The following is a 17,649-nucleotide window of genomic DNA, read 5'->3' as shown; positions in this document are numbered from 1 at the left end:
CAAACAGGGAATCCACAAACAGGCTGATTCACAGGATGGTTTAAGCAAGAAAATGCCTACTTTCTAAAAGTGGTATTTTCAAACACACAGTCTAAAAACAACCTTTACCAAAAGATGTAGTTTTAAATTGTGAGTTCAGAGACCCTAAACTCCAAATTTCTATCTGCTCGCAAAAGGAATCTGAAATGTAATAATATTTAAAGGCAGTCCCCATGTCAGCCATTGAGAAAGATAGGCCTTGCATAAACCAAATGTGACCGTATTTCACTGCTAGGACATATAAAACACATTAGTATATATTCTACCTTAAACATACACTGCACCCTGCCCATGGGACTACCCAGGGCCTACCTTAGGGGTGCCTTACAAGTATGAAAAGGGAAGGTTTAGGCCTGGCAAGTGGGTACTCTTGCTAAGTTGAATTGGCAGTTTAAAACTGCACGCACAGACACTGCAGTAGCAGGTCTGAGCCATGTTTACAGGGATACTCATGAGGGTGGCACGACCAGTGCTGCAGGCCCACTGGTAGCATTTGATTTACAGGCTCTGGGCACATCTAATGCACTGCCCTAGGAACTTACTAATAAAATCAAATATGCCAATCATGGAAAAGCCAATCAACAATACAATTTATACAGAGAGCATATGCACTTTAGCACTGGTTAGCAGTGGTAAAGTGCCCAGAGTTGTAAAGCCAACAAAAACAGGTCAGAAAAAATAGGTGGAAGGAGGCAAAAAGATTGGGGAATGTCCCTACAAAAAGGGCCAAGTCCAACAAACCCCGTTGTCTAAGAACGGGCCAGGGATTCGGCAGTCTAAGCAAGCAGCTGTAGCGAAGACATTCAGCAGTCAACATGCAGTTGTCATCTGGTTGAAATCTCCCTCTAAAGTGTATGGGACAGAGAAGTGTTTTTATAATGAAACAGCTGATGTTCTAAGACAAGGTCCCCACGTAAGGATATGTATGTTTCTGTGAATGTCGGAGACACAGCATACAACTTTTGCCAGCAACCCTATCTGGCTGCAGCCTTGAAGAAAGCACAAAGTGAAATGAATGCTGTGCTAAGAACGTAATGCTTTCCTAGGTGAAAGAACAACCAGATGGAGGAAATAAAACAGCACTGCAAATGTGGCTAATACTAGAAAAACAAAGCAATGCTGGAAAAAATTAAACTGGGCTAAAGTGCACAACAGCAGGCCTAGTTTGCTATAACATGTCTAAAACATGTCTAAAATAGCTATACACCAATCACCTTCTATGTTTGAATACAGGGGCAAAACGGGAACATAATACATTCTCAGATGTGCTCATGTTACTCGCTGAATGTGGAAGAACAAGTGTTGGAGAACTTTCTAGTGCAAATTCTGGTACTGAGTCATGGTACATGAAGTGCTCTCTGATAAATCTTCATTTACAATTGAGGCCAAGCAACATAATTTAATACATTTCATTAATGTGAGCACATTAGGCTCCACGTGGAAGATAGAGTGTGTTTGGGCTTTAAGCCATAAAGGTTTATTAAAGGATTTGCAAAGTTACCAATTCATATAATCAAATTATTTATCAGTCAATAATCAATACATTAATGCATTAATCAATGCATAGTTCAAAGAAATCAAAGTCATAAAACAACGTCAAACTATGATTGTTTCAAACAGGAAAGGTAATAAAATTGGTTATCCTATGCAGAGAACATCCTACTCTACTGAGTTGTTGGAAAGGTCTGCCTGTAAATCTGGAAAGAGGGGATCTGAATTGCATAAGATAAGATCACAAAATTCTAAAATTTGATACATCGAAACATGGTTCCCATATAAGGAACCAATCAGAGTTAAGGCGCAAGTAGATAACTATGGGCCAGATGTAGGAAACGTTTAGCGAGTCGCAAACGGCAAAAATTGCCGTTTGCGACTCGCTAAACGCGTTAACCAATGCAGAAATGCATATTGCGAGTCGGTACCGAATCGCAATATGCATTTCAGAATCGCAAATAGGAAGGGGTGTTCCCTTCCTATTTGCGAGTCTGAGTGGTATGCAATACTATTTGCGACCGCTAACGCGGTCGCAAATGGTATCGCAGTTACCATCCACTTCAAGTGGATGGTAACCCACTCGCAAATTGGAAGGGGTCCCCATGGGACCCCTTCCACTTTGTGAATGGACCCAAAAATAATTTTTTAGGGCAGGGAGTGGTCCCAGGGACCACTCCCTGCCCTGAAAAAATACTGAAACTAAAGGTTTTTTTTTTTTTTTAAGTGCAGCTCGTTTTCCTTTAAGGAAAACGGGCTACACTTAAAAAAAAAAAAAAACTGCTTTATTGAAAGCAGTCAAGAACATGGAGGTCTGCTGACGACAGCAGGCCTCCATGTTTGCGAGTGCCTATATTCGCTATGGGGCCGCAATTTGCGACCCACCTCATGAATATTCATGAGGTGGGTCATTGCGACCCCATAGCGAGTTGCAGTCGGTGTCTGAGACACCATACTGCATACCAATTTGCGAGGTGCAAATTGCGAGTCGCATGGACTCGCACTTTGCACCTCGCAAATTTTTAAGTTGCTACATCTGGTCCTAGGTTCATTATTTTCTCAAGCCTGTACACAATGCAGCTTCTCTAAACCGACTTTGAACTTACAGTGATCAGCAATGTAACGAGATACATCACATCAAGCTGTGCTATGCAGGTGCGTTGAAACAGTTTGTTAGTACATCCTACAAGTATTACGCAAAACATTTCACGCAAGAACAAGGGCAAGGACACATTAATGTTGTAAGCGACGTGAGTAGTACACAGTAGCTCTATTTTTGTGCAGGCGTTAAAGTCAATATAAGTACATACATTTAAATGTGAAAAATATCCATAGTAAACAGTTGGCTGCGAGGTAGAGTTTTTTGTGTCCCTGAAACAAGCACTCAAATACATCCTACAAACCATTATAAAGCTGAGAGGTAAAGTTTTTTTGTTCCTGAAGCAAGCACTCATATACATCCTAGAAAGCATTATAAAGCAGCAACATTAAATTCCCTTTTCAACATTCAAGCACGCTACATATTTTTTCTGTAGCGCCAGTCTCATGCCTGAAATAATTACATGTGTATGTAAGGGTTATTAAACAGACGTCGGCCGTTACAGCCCAGGAGACAAAGAATTGCATGCTTAACATAAGCTAAGCTGGACAGAGAGCCCATTTAACCCTGAATCACTTGATCCAGAGACGACAAACTGCTCAGCAGACTATATAATTAGAAAAAACGTATTTTACTGTCAGAGATCAATAGAAGGAGAGTGGGCAGCAATGTGCAATTAAGAAATCCATGTGAACGAGGAGTTTACTGCTAATGTGCGTCAAGTTGTCACTGTTACAATCTGATAGCACACAAATAATGAAGGGTGAGATACTTAGGGGGTCATTACAACATTGGTGGTAAAAGCCGCTTACGGCCGCGCAGAAGACCGCCAACAAACCACCGTGGGCGCGGAAATCCGCCACAGCTATTATGACCCACATCCCGAAATTCGACAAAGTTCAGACACCCACAAAAGTCCCCCACACCAAAGGTCAATGATAAACTGGCGAAAACAAAACCTCCACCGTCAAGCCAACAGAAAAACGCCCATGCTATCAGGACCCACGAATCCACGCGGCGGTCTTTCAACTGCGGTATTCCATTGGCGGTACACACCACCGTGCTCAAAATACACACACATTTACAAAACACCACCACATTGGACAATTCGAAATTCACACACCTGAGACACATACACACACCACTCCCACACACTCAATACAATATAAAACACACACCCACATCACCCACAAACCCCTACGACAACAATTGAGAACGAAGCACAGAGAGAGACACCACCATCCACAAACTAGCAGCCACAGACACTCAACACCATCACCCACACTACTTCCACGCACAAAACACCACACACCACTACATATCACCACGCTTATCACCACATACACCACCCCACACATCACCTACACCACCCCATAGCACGGCAAAGACACCCCAGGTTCTCTGAGGAGGAGCTCAGGATCATGGTGGAGGAAATCGTACGGGTAGAGCCACAGCTATTTGGCTCACAGGTGCAGCACTCCTCCATTGCTAGGAAGATGGAGCTAAGGAGAAGAATAGTCGACAGGGTCAACGCAGTGGGACATCACCCAAGAAATCGGGACGAAATCAGGAAGAGGTGGGACGACCTACAGGGGAAGGTGCGTTCCGTGGTCTCCAGACACAACATCGCGGTACAGCGGACTGGCGGCGGACCCCCACCTCCACCCCCACAACTAACAACATGGGAGGAGCAGGTCTTGACTATTCTGCATCCTGAGGGCCTCGCAGGAGTCGGTGGAGGAATGGACTCTGGTAAGTCAAATCTTAACTATCATATCCCCCACCCTACCTGCATGCTATCACATACAACCACCCTCGCCCCCACCCCTATCACTCCAACTCCTCACAAATGTACCAATATCACAAACCACCCATCCCAACACCAAGCCCTGCATGCAAAAACAAAGCATGAACACCCATCACTAAAGCATGCCCACTGCACATACCCATAACACCCCCCTCAACCATCATCACACAAGCCCACACATAGGAATGCTAGCACTGGGGTACACGGTCACCCACCCATTGCACACCATGAAACACACAGATGCAGTAATCATGCTTTTCCACACCTGCAGGACCACTACCCAACGTCACCAGACAGGAGGGTCCAGACATCTCCACCCCACCCACAGAAGAGGCCCACAGTGATGACAGCAGCTCTGTCCACCTGGATCTAGATGACCAGCCCGGACCATCATGGGCCTCGGGACAGTCGGTTCCCCTCACACAGGCACAGCCCACCACAGAGCTTCCACCCTCTGGTAACACCAGCACAGCACCCACCCAGCGGGCCCATACCTCCGTCCCCAGGACACGTCAATCAGCTGTGTGTCCATCACTACAGGGAACCCAGGATAACCCACCACCCCAACAACAACAGGGACCGGGGGGCAGTGGTAGTGGGCACACGGTCCAGGGGACGGAGGCACAGGAACCCAGGGGAACTGGGAGGGCTGCTGTGCGACAGGGGGCGGACAGGCCTAGGGAACCCACTCTCCACGAGGCCCTCTCCTCCATCACCACCACTCCCAGGAGACGATGGCAACGGTACTGGCCAAGTTTCAGGAGACCCAGAGCCTGTAGGAGGAACAGTATTTGGGCTTCAGGGAGGAACTCAGAACCATCAGCACCGCCCAGGGCACCATCGTAGGGGTGCTGAAGGAGATACTGAACACCAGGAAGGACACTGTGGCACTCCAAGGGGCCCCTGACACTAGCCTGGACGATGAACTGCCCACCACCTCTGCCGGCGCTAGTGGACAGGAGGCACCGCCACAGGACCACCACACCAGCACCCCACCCCATGCAGACGGAGAACCACCCCGCAAGCGGTCCCTGAGAACCAGGAATAAGACAGAGCATGATGCCAAGACCCCCGCCAAGAAATGAGACAACCATGATTGTCATCCTACTGTCCCACTTTGTAACCCTGTCCATATTGGAACTGGCCCAGCTCCATTTCCTATGCCCATATGGGCAATGCACCTGTGAGACTAATAGACTGGACTCTGCCATGGACATTCCTCCACTATCACCTCTCACCATTTTACAACCCCCCTCCAATATTTAGCACTGCAATAAACACCCTTGAAGCACAAAACAACCTGGAGTCAGTCTGTGATTTAGAAAATGTATATTAGCAACGACAGTGACAAAATGCTTTTTCAAATGTAATGTCAACATACCTATGTCACACATCTCAAGTCCATGAGGAATCTAAGCACATGACACACGTTGGAAACCACACCTGTGAAACCGTAATGGAAATGTACAACTCAGTTACCATATACTGGTTGAAATCAACAGACAGGATAGAGGTAGAAGTGTGAAAGTACTTGTAGTAGGCAGGAATGTATTCTCACCTGTGTGTCACTGGAAATATTGCTGGATAACTGAGTCCCTGTTGTCAATGTCTTGTTCCTCTGCTTCCTCCTCATCACTGTCCACAGGCTCCACAGCTGCCACAACACCGTCATCTGGACCATCCTCCTGCAGAAAAGGCACCTGCCGTCGCAAAGCCAAATTGTGAAGCATACAGCAGGCCACGATGATCTGGCACACCTTCTTTGGTGAGTAGAATAGGGAAGCACTTGTCATATGGAGGCACCTGAACCTGGCCTTCAGGAGGCTGAAGGTGCGTTCGATCACCCTCCTAGTCCGCCCATGGGCCTCATTGTAGCGTTCCTCTGCCTTGGTCCTGGGATTCCTCACTGAGGTCAGTAGCCATGACAGGTTGGGGTAACCAGAGTCCCCTAATAGCCACACCCGGTGCATCTGGAGTTGACCCATCACATAAGGGATGCTGCTATTCCGCAGGATGTAGGTGTCATGCACTGAGCCAGGGAACATAGCATTTACCTGGGAGATGTACTGGTCTGCCAAACATACCATCTGTACATTCATCGAATGATAACTCTTCCGGTTCCGGTACACCTGTTCACTCCTGCGGGGGGGGACCAGAGCTACATGGGTCCCATCAATGGCACCTATGATGTTAGGGATATGTCCAAGGGCATAGAAGTCACCTTTCACTGTAGGCAAATCTTCCACCTGAGGGAAAACGATGTAGCTCCGCATATGTTTCAGCAGGGCAGACAACAATCTGGACAACACGTTGGAAAACATAGGCTGGGACATCCCTGATGCCATGGCCACAGTTGTTTGAAATGACCCACTTGCAAGGAAAAGGAGCACTGATAGCACCTACACTTGAGGGGGGATTCCTGTGGGATGGCGGATTGCTGACATCAGGTCAGGCTCCAACTGGGTACACAGTTCCTGGATTGTGGCACGGTCAAACCTGTAGGTGATGATTAAATGTCACTCCTCCATTGTCAACAGGTCCACCAGTGGTCGGTACACCGTAAGATTCCACTGTCTCCTCACATGTCCCAGCGGACGGTGCCTAGGAAGGACAACAGCGAGCACAGAGTCAAACAACTCAGAGGTATGTACCCACAGTCTACACAGAACACGAAACATAATCCCAAAAATTGCCTGTATGTGTGTTGAGTCTAGGTATGTGTGATGCACTTAAAAATGAACCCATGTGGGACCCTGAAATGGGGGCTGCCTGACCTCTAAACTGGGACAGTGGGATGTGAGGTAACTGCGCTGGCGTTGTACACCGTCGCGGTAGGCGGTCAAAGACCGCGGCGCAATGCTGCATTGGTTAACATTGGGCCCTATGGGTCCCAGGAGCCAATGACGAAGTGCGCCGGCGGTGATGGTACGCACTGCCGCAGACGTCACCGCCGCGGACGTGACCGCCATTTTATAACTGTTCAATCACTAGATACCTGATCTTCGACAGGAGAGGACCTACACTGCAAGTGCTGCTGTGACCTCAGTCTGGAAGAGACAATGGCTCGTGCTTCTGGGGAAAGGGCCCCTGCCTTCATTGCACAGGAGTTGGAGAAGCTCGTGGACTGGGTCCTCCCCCAGTACACGCTACTCTACAGTTCTCCAGACCAACAGGTAAGTACACCGGGAGCACGTTGTATGGGCTATGCCTGAGTTGAGAGGGCTGGTTGTAAGAATGAAGGGGGCACAGTTCTGTGTGCATGAAGGACTGTGAATGCATGTGCCACATGGTAAGGGTAGGGATGTGGGACACTCACTTCAACGGTGCAGTTGCTATTGACTTCTCTTCTTCCCCTGTACATTTCATTTAGGTCAGCGCCCACCAGAAGAAGGATATTTGGCGTGCCATCGCCAAGGACGTCCGGACCTTGGGGGTCCACCACAGACGGAGCACGCACTGCCGTAAAAGATGGGAGGACATTCGCCGCTGGAGCAAGAAGACGGCGGAGGCTCAGCTGGGGATGGCCTCCGAACATGGGAGGGGTGGCCGTCGCACCATGACCCCCCTGATGTTCTGGATCCTGGCGGTGGCCTACCCTGAGTTGGATGGGCGCTTGAGGGCATCACAGCAGACACAAGGGGGTGAGTACAACATCATTCTGCAGACTTTGCGCGCAGTGAAGGTGTCTGGGTGGGGGAGGAGGGCTGTGGGTTCCCCTAGGCCAGGGCGAGTTCCGTAGGCTACGCCCCTCCGTAATGCAGGCCATGTGGCACTCCACCCCACCACTGTAGAGTGGCAAGTACAGGTATACATGCCCCTGTGTCATCTATGTGTGCAGATGTCGACAATAGCCATGTAGGCCATATCCCAGGAACTGCATCTGTAGAGCCCAACAGCGCAGCGTAGTGCAGGGGGCTGCTGTGTCTGTATTGTCCGCCAACGGTAGCGGTAAGCCATGCACTCATCCTGTCTTTCTTCTGTCGTCCCCCCCTTTTTGTGGTCTCCCTGTTCTTGTGTGCATCAGCATCATCAGGCGGAGGTACAGTGGCACCGGAGCACGAGGGAGCTGCATCCTACATGGCCATGGAGGGCCACACCACGGACTCTGAATACACCAGTGGAACGGAGGGCGAGGGGAGCTTCACAGCAGTCACAGGATCTGCAACCAGCGACACAGACTCGTCCTCCGATGGGAGCTCCCTTGTGGTGGCGGCAAAATCTGTGCCCCCCCATCTACAGGTACAGCCGCCACCCCCCTACCAGCACCGCCCTCCGAGCAGCCCCTCAGCCCTCGCCCCGTGCCCGCTCACCCAGGAGGGTGGGCATCACCTTCGCCCCAGGCACCTCAGCCCCTGCCCTGTCACCTCTCCTGCCCTCAGTGAGGAGACCATTGACCTCCTCAGGTCCCTCACTGTTGGGCAGTCTACCATTTTGAATGCCATCCAGGGTGTAGAAAGGGAATTGCAACACACAAATGCACTGCTGGAGGGCATTCATTCTGGTCAGGCTGCCCTTCATCGAACCCTTCAAACTCTGGCCTCAGCACTGATGGCAGCCATTGTACCTGTGTCTAGCCTCCTCCTCCAACTTCCTCCACCCAGACCCAATCCGCTATACCCCAGCCTATCCCAAGCACACCATCAGACCAGCATGCACACACCTCACCACACAAGGGAAGCTCAGGCAAACATAAGCACCACACATCCCACAGGTACTCACGCAAGCATCACACACATACAGACACAGCAACATCCACTGCCTCCACTGTGTCCCCTCCTCGTCGTCTCCCTCATCCCTCCCAGTCTTGTCTACACTCTCACCTGTATGCACTACCACTACAGCCACTAGGTCCCGCACCAGCACACCCAACACCACACCCCGCTCACGTGCAGTCACCACCCCCACTACCATTTACACATCCCCTGTGTCTTCTCCCAGTGTGTCTGTGACGCCCCCTCTCAAAGTACACAAACACAGGCAAACACCCACCCAACATACATCCACCTCACGACAGCCTCCAGCGCATGCACCTGCACCCAAAGCCACAAAAGTTACACCTCCTACAACCACCTCCTCTTCCTCCACTCCCAGACCCCCTCCAGCGACCCGTCCCAGTGTTCCTAAGAAACTTTTCCTGACCAAGCTTGACCTCTTTCCCACCCCCCCTCCAATTCATCGGTCCCGTACTAGCACCTCAGCCAAAAAATCTCCAAGACCAGTGGTGCCTGTTGTTAAAGGTATGTGGAGTGCACCGGGCACCAGGGCAGCCAGTGTGACAAGGAGCCACAGCACAGCCAGTCCCCCCTCTGTGAAGCACCAGAAGTTGGACAGTGCGCGGCGGGAGAAGGGGAAGACTCCAGCCAGCAAAGCCGCTCACAAGGGTCCCGGGGGGAGTCTCCACTCAGCTGTGACTCCTCCCAAGGTGGGGAAGGGGCAGAAGAAATCGCCAAAGTCTGGGAGGAGCAGCACGGCGGAGAAGACCGCCATCATCTCCGCTGCCCAGGAGGCCACCGCCAGCCCAATTGTCACTGGCCAGGAGGCCACCGCCAGAGTCAGTGCCCAGGAGGGCAGCCCGAATGTCAGTGGCCAGTAGGCCACCGCCAGAGTCAGTGCCGAGGAGGGTAGCCCGATCGTCAGTGGCCAGGAGGCCACCACCAGAGTCAGTGCCCAGGAGGGCAGCCCGATCATCAATGGCCAGGAGGCCACCGCCAGCCACAGCCCAGCTGCCCAGGAGGGCCCCGGCAGCCACAGCCCAGCTGCCCAATGAAGGACCGCCAGCCCCAGCCCAGCTGGGCAATGAAGGACCACCATGGCAAGCACCGCTGAACAGGTCAGAAACTGCAAACTCAAGCACCGCTGAACAGGGCAAAGACCGCCATGGCAAGCACCTCTGAACAGGTCAGAAACTGCAAACTCAAGCACCGCCGAACAGGGCAAGGACCGCCAACTCAAGCACCGCTAGCCCATGAGCGGCAGGGGCAGTGACGCAACTGGGACCGTCACGGGGAGAGTGATGCACTCTGGGCACCAGTCCCCCTCCAGAACCAGTGGAGACATGCATCCACTACCTCTGTCCTGCACAGGATGAAGCACTCTGGGCACAAAGCCCCCTCCAGAACCAGTGGAGTACCACATCCACTCAGTCTGTCCTGCACAGGATGAAGCACTCTGGGCACAAAGCCCCCTCCTGAACCAGTGGAGACATGTATCCACTACCTCTTTCCTGCACAGGATGAAGCCCTCTGGGCACAAAGCCCCCTCCAGAACCAGTGGAGTATCACATCCTCTCAGTCTGTCCTGCACAGGATGAAGCACTCTGGGCACAAAGCCCCCTCCAGAACCAGTGGAGACATGCATCCACTACCTCTGTCCTGCACAGGATGAGGCACTCTGGGCACAAAGCCCCCTCCAGATCCAGTGGAGAAAGGCATCCACTACCTCAGTCCTTGGCAGGATGAAGCACTCTGGGCACAAATCCTCCTCCAGAACCAGTGGAGAAAGCCATCCACTTGTGATACTGTGGCTTTGCACTCCCCAGGATGGTACAGTGGGCAACCCACCCACTGTAGAGACTTGAGAGACTGTGGCTTTGCACTCCCCAGGATGGTACAGTGGGCAAACCACCCACTGTAGAGACTTGAGAGACTGTGGCTTTGCACTCCCCAGGATACATCAATGGGCATGGAGCCCCCTCGTGGATCTGGCGTGGTGCACTCATCCGGCTGAGGTGCCCCTCCTTCCCTTCCCCCTGAGGTGCCTGTTGTTTTTGTATCTGATGCCCCAGCAGTGTTCTCTCCGTTTTGATCAGGTATCTTGTGTGGGCCTCGCCCATGCATTTTGGGGCCAGTGGTCCACGGACAATGACTTGTGCATACCTGCACTACTAATAGTGGTGTATATTTTGTTGAATGTGCATATATATATATATATGTAGATATTTGGTTACTGTATTTTGATATATTACAATGGATCCACTCATTTCCTTTGGTCTTTGCATTCTTCCGGTGGGGTTGGGGGTTGTTACTGTAATGTTTGGATATGCATTGGTGTGTGTGTTGTAATGGGTGAGGGTCGGGGTGGGGGTGTTGCGTGTGTGTGTGTCCCTGTCTTTTGCCTCCCCTATGTCGTAGGTGCAGTACTCACCTTTGTGTTCTCCGCCGGCGTTGATGATCGTCGTATAGGAGCAGGAAGACTAGTGCAGGAAGAATATGGAGTTCAGGCTCCATGGTGCCCTCCTTCCTCGTGGAGTGTGTAGAGGTGAGCATTTTCCCTTTGAAATGGTTGTTTCTGCCGTGTTTTTATCCGCGGTGAATCCGCCCCCGAAAAGGTGGCCTATTGGTAGGTTGTGATACTGTGGGCGGTACTTTGTCTTCCGCCTGTCTGTTGGCGGTGACCGCCACGCTGTTTGTTTGTACCGCCGTGGCGGTCGGAGTGTTAAAGTGGCTGTCTTTGTTGGCGGTTTCCGCCACGGTCATAATTCCAATTTTTTTACCGCCAGCCTGTTGGCGGTCTTACCGCCGCTTTAACACCGTCCGGCAGGGTTGTAATGACCCCCTTAATGTGCAGTACAGGGTAACAGATACGGTCCGATTTATAAAAGCAGAACGTATTACTACAGGTGGACTCTTTTACGTACTAGTACATGCCTTTGTAAATTAGCTCTGAAATTTGCAACTGCCTAATAATAATCGTGCAAGGAGCACACACTCTATTCTGTTTGTACTACACTTTGGATGTTTTGGGTCAATTCCCAAAAAGTAAAGAGTCAAATTTAAAATTGTGGGGCAAAGATCTGCTTGTGGTTTCCCAAGTAAAACAATAAAATGGTAATGGAAAATATTTTCCATAGTTTCTGCACTGCCTGTTCAATTTATCTCTTACCTTAGTAGGGATGACATAAAGTAAAAAAATCGACCAGGTCGGCAGCAGTTGTTACCGCCAACTAACTAAGAAATTGAGACATCTGTAGTCATTTTTTTGTGATAGCCTTTACCATTAGCAAATTGCTCACCTTTTAGTACCAACTTTCAACAACCACGAATTCTGGAATTCTGAAATTCTCCTAGGCTTATTGTGGAGTCATGGGTCACCATGGAGGCCCTAATTGTGGTTGATCATGCAATAGGCGCCAGCTACTTTAGGTAGAAGTTACCTTCCACCATCCTTCCTTAGTTTTCAATATGATACTAAGAGGGAGACTATCACATTTTTGTGGCCTTTTATTTTATGGAAGCATGCATATTCTTAATATCTAGCACATACACACAAGCACACACACACACAAACACACACCTCCCACAGTAGAGATGTACCCCTTGGACCCCCATTGGGTAGCCTGGTAATTAGTATGGAACTTTCGCATTTGGGAATTGCTGATAATACAAGGAGCGGCATTCCCTCCTGATTATGAGCTTTTTGAAGGGACATGTGTTTCCACACTTTCTCTTTAAATTCCAGGAAATATTCCCCATTCACATTTTGCTAGATACAGTTTGATGGAATATCAATTGGGAAATGCTCTATCAACAAGTTTTCCAATATTACTTGTCATTCTGATTCAGCTGGTAACACCATTAGTAGTCGATCAAGACTCATAGCAGTACTCCCATCAAAGTACACCACACACACTAAGGCCCTCATTACAACCCTGGCGGTCGGTGTTAAAGCGGCGGTAACACCGCCAACAGGAGGGCGGTAAAAAAAATTGAATCATGACCATGGCGGAAACCGCCACCCATATGGCCACTTTAACACTCTGACCGCCATGGCGGTAGCAACAAACACCGCTGTGGCAACTGCCAACAGCCAGACGGAAGACAAAGTACCGCCCATTCCATTACAACCCGCCCATCTGCCAGCTTTTCCGGGGCGGTACCAACCCCATTAAAAGCACGGCAGAAACAGTACTCTGAAGGGAAATGACTCACCTATCGATACTCAAGGAAGAACCACAACGCCATGGAGCCCGAGCTACAGGATTCCCCATGTTGTTGTATCTTCTCATACACCAGGAGCATGAACGCCGGCGATGACGACCACGGTGAGTACTGCACCTAGCACACAGGGGAGGGGGAGGGGGGAGGAAAAAGAGCGCAACACCCACACCCCACCCTCACTCACAACATCATACACACAAACACATGCTACAACATTACATATACATCCTGTAACCATCAGGAATAACGCAAGGACAAAAGGAATGGAGTCAAATGAGTGTAATATTAGTAATACTTAGAAATACGATCATAAAGCTAAAACAGTATGTACAATATATAGAATATATACAAAATGCTGGACAATGCCCACTCAAAAATTGTCCGTGGCCCACTGGGCCAAAACACATAGGCCAAGCCCATACTTGACTACTGCCTCAATACGGAGAGAACACTGCAGGGGCATCAGGTCAAAAACACACAGGTACAGGTACTTCAGGGGAATGGGAAATGGGGGGCCACCTCAGCCGGAAGATGGTACAACGCCACTGCTCCTGGAGGGGGCTCCATGCCCACTGCTTGGTCCTGGGGAGTGCAAGACCACAGTCTCTCAAGTGGGTGGATTGCCCACTGCTTGTTCCTGGGGAGTGCAAAGCCACAGCCTCTCTAGTGGATGCCTTCTTCCACTGGTTCTGGAGGGGGCCTTGTGCCCAGTGTGCTTCATCCTGGCAAGGAGGGGCTGAGTGGATGCCTTCTTCCATTAGTTCTGGAGGGGGCCTTGTTCCCAGTGTGCTTCATCCTGGCAAGGAGGGGCTGAGTGGATGCCTTCTTCCACTGGTTCTGGAGGGGGCCTAGTGCCCAGTGTGCTTCATCCTGGCAAGGAGTGGCTGAGTGGATGCCTTCTTCCACTGGTACTGGAGGGGGCTTTGCACCCTGTGATGCAGATGTTTTGGAGTGCAAGGTCACAGTCTCTCACCTGGGTGTCACCACAACAGCTTTTGCATGGGCCAGGATGCACTGCAGCCCATGTGGTGACCACTACACACTGCTCTCCAGCGGTGACGGCTGCTCAGTGAATCACAGTGGCGCTGCAGGTGGCGGTGCTCGCCGTGGTGCAGGTGGAGGTCCTAACAGTTGTGGTGGTAACCTCCAGGCCTTCACCTGCAGCCTCGGACGGCTGCCCACCGGAGCTGTTGCTGCTGGCAGTGGTGCTGCTGGCAGTGGTGCTGCTTGCTGCGGGCAGGTGGCAGTGCTGGCCACGGTGCAGGTGGCGGTGCTGGCAGTTGTGGTGGTAGCCTCCAGGTCTTTATCTGCAGCCTCAGATGGCTGGCCACTGGGGCTGCTGGCAGTGGTGCTGCTTGCAGCAGGGCAGGTGCTGGTGCTAGCCGTGGTGCAGGTGGCGGTGCAGTTGGCAGTGCTTGCGGCGGTGCAGGTGACGGTGCTGGCCGCGGTGCAGGGGGTGGTGCTGGCGGTTGTGGTGGTAGCCTCCAGGGCTTCACCTGCAGCCTCGGACGGCTGCCCACTGGGGCTGCTGCTGCTGGCAGTGGTGGTGCCTCCTTGCTTCTACCAGCTGGAGTCTTTGACTTGGCCTTGCTGGCTGGTTGTGCCTCCTTCCCCTTGCTGGCCGGCGTCCCCTTCTTGCCCTTGCCAGGTGGCGGAACCTTCTTGAGCTTGGCAGGTGTTGGTGGCACACTGGCTGGGCTGATGGGTGCCTCCTTGGAGCCTCTCACAGCTGCAGAAACCACAGCGGACATGGACTGGGTGGCTGAGGTGCTGTTCTGGGTTCTGGACACCCTGGCCCGAGCTGAAGGACGGGGGGAGGGGTAGGGAAGAGGTTAATGTTGGTGAGGAAAAGCTTCTTAGGGACACTGGGGGGAAGACGGTGAGGGTTTGGGAGTGGAGGAAGGGGGAGTGGTTGTAGGAGATGTCAGTCTGCTGTGTTTGGGTGCAGGTGCATGAGCTGGATGCTGTGAGGTGGATGTCTGTTGGGTGTGTGTATGCTTGCGTTTGTGTACTTTGGGAGGAGGGGTCACAGACACAGTGGGAGAGGACACAGGGGACATGTGCATGGATGTTGGGGTGGTGACTGCCAGTGAGATGTGTGCTTTTATAGGAGTGCTGGTGATGGAGGTAGTGGATGAGGATGTAGTGCATGTAGGTGTGTGGAGATGCTATTGGGAGGGAGGTGGACGATGAGGACGAGGGCGACATAGTGGAGGCAGTGGATGTTGGTGTGTCTGCATGGGGATGGTGCTTGTGTGATTGCCTCTGAGATGAAGTGTGGTGCTTGTGTTTGCCTGAGCCACTTCTGTGTGTTGATTTGGGTCATTGCTGGTCTAAAGGTGTGCTTGGGATAGGTTGGGGTTGAGGGGATTGGGACTGGGTAGAGGAAGTTGGAGGGGGGAGGCTGGAGACAGGGACAATGGCTGCCATCAGTGCGGAGGCCAGAGCCTGGAATGCTCTCTGTTGGGCCCCGACACCAGAGTGAATGCCCTCCAGGTATGCAGTTGTTTGTTGAAAATGGCCTGCTACACCCTGGATGGAATTCAGTATGGTTGACTGCCCAACAGTGAGGGATCTCAGGAGTTCAATAGCCTCCTCACTGAGGACAGAAGGCTGACTGGGGCAGGGCCTGAGGTGCCTGAGGTGAAGGAGATGCCCACCCTCCTGGGTGAGCGGGCATAGGAAACACACTGAGGGGCTGCTGGGAGGGTGGTGCTGGTACAGGGGGGTGGTGGCTGTGTCTGTTGTTGGGGTAGGCACAGAGGTGTCCACCACCGCCAGGGAGCTTCTATCAGAGGAGGAGTCGCTGTTGGTAGTGTCCCCTCCTGTCTCCGTCGTGGTGCTCCCCTCGCCCCCGTCCCATGGGTGCCCTCACCATCTGTGGATTCGGCCTCGAGGCCCATGTGGGATGCAGCTCCCCCAGTCGCCGGCGCCTCTGTTCCTCTGCCAGATGATGCTAATGCGCACAAGGACAGGGTGACAAAACAAAAAGGGGGGGAGAGACAGAGGATACACTTGCCAAGAACAACACTACCGTTGGTGTACACAACACACAGGGATCAGCCCTATGCACTAGGCCATGCACTACCAGTTACAATGCTAGTCACCAGCCCATGGGGTACATTGCCTAACGTCATTAGCTGCACACCTGAAACCAACAGGTCCCTGCCCAGTAGTAGAAGCCCACTTACACTATTGGGGTTGGAGTGCCTCAGAGCCTGCCCAACAAGGGACCTACCCTGACAGTTCGCTCTGGCCTACGGGCACCCACAGCCCACATCCCCCACCCAGGTAAAACCTTAACGCGTGCAAAGTCATGATTCTGAATCTGTACTCACCCCCTTGTGGCTGCTGTGATGCCTTCAAGCGCCCATCCAGCTCCAGATATGCCACTGCCAGGATGCGGAACATCAGGGGGGTCAGGGTATGACGGGCACCCCTTCCTCGTTGGGAGGCCATCCCCAACTGGGCCTCTGGCGTCTTCCTTGCCCAGCATCACAGGTCCTCCCTCTGTTTGCGGCAGTGGGTGCTCTGCCCGACAAAGACCCCCAGGGTCCTCACCTCCTTGGCGATGGCACGCCAAAAAACCTTTTTCTTATGGGCGCTGGCCTGCAAAAAAATACAGCAGAAAAGGGACTAGTCATACCGTCCGGACTGTTACACTCATGGCCCACAATATCCCTCCCATCCCCTTACGCACAGACATTGACCACCAGACATGCAGCACTCAGTCCAGTACCCCTCAGCCCCCCCCCACACGAGGCTTACACACACATCAAGCGCTACATTCATGGCCCACGCATCATGCTCACAGTGAACTCACCTGTTTGTCTGGAGGACCATAGAGTAAAGTGTACTGGGGTAGGACCCCATCGACCAGTCTCTCTACCTCCTCCGATGTGAATGCGGGGGCCATTTCCCCAGACACTTGAGCCATTGCCGCTTCCAGACACAGGTCACAGCAGCACTTGCAGTGTAGGTCCTCTCCCGTTGAAGGTTAGGTAGCAAGTGAGTGCACAGATAGAAAATGGCAGTCACGTCCACGGCAGTGCATACCGTCACCGCTGGTGTACATCGCCATTGGCTCCTGGAACCCATAGGGCCCAATGATAACCAATGCTTTGTTGCGCGCGGTCATCGACCGCCGACCGCAACGGCGCACAATGCCAGTGCAATTACCTAATTTCCACTTGTCTCTCCTCACAGGTCAGACAGTCGCCATTTCAGGGGGGCACAGGCCATGGCACCTAACTGCGTCACAGCTGACATTGGCACAT

Source organism: Pleurodeles waltl, chromosome 6 (assembly GCF_031143425.1).
Source record: "Pleurodeles waltl isolate 20211129_DDA chromosome 6, aPleWal1.hap1.20221129, whole genome shotgun sequence".
NCBI classification, from domain to species: Eukaryota; Metazoa; Chordata; class Amphibia; order Caudata; family Salamandridae; genus Pleurodeles; species Pleurodeles waltl.
This window is presented reverse-complemented; position numbering follows the sequence as displayed.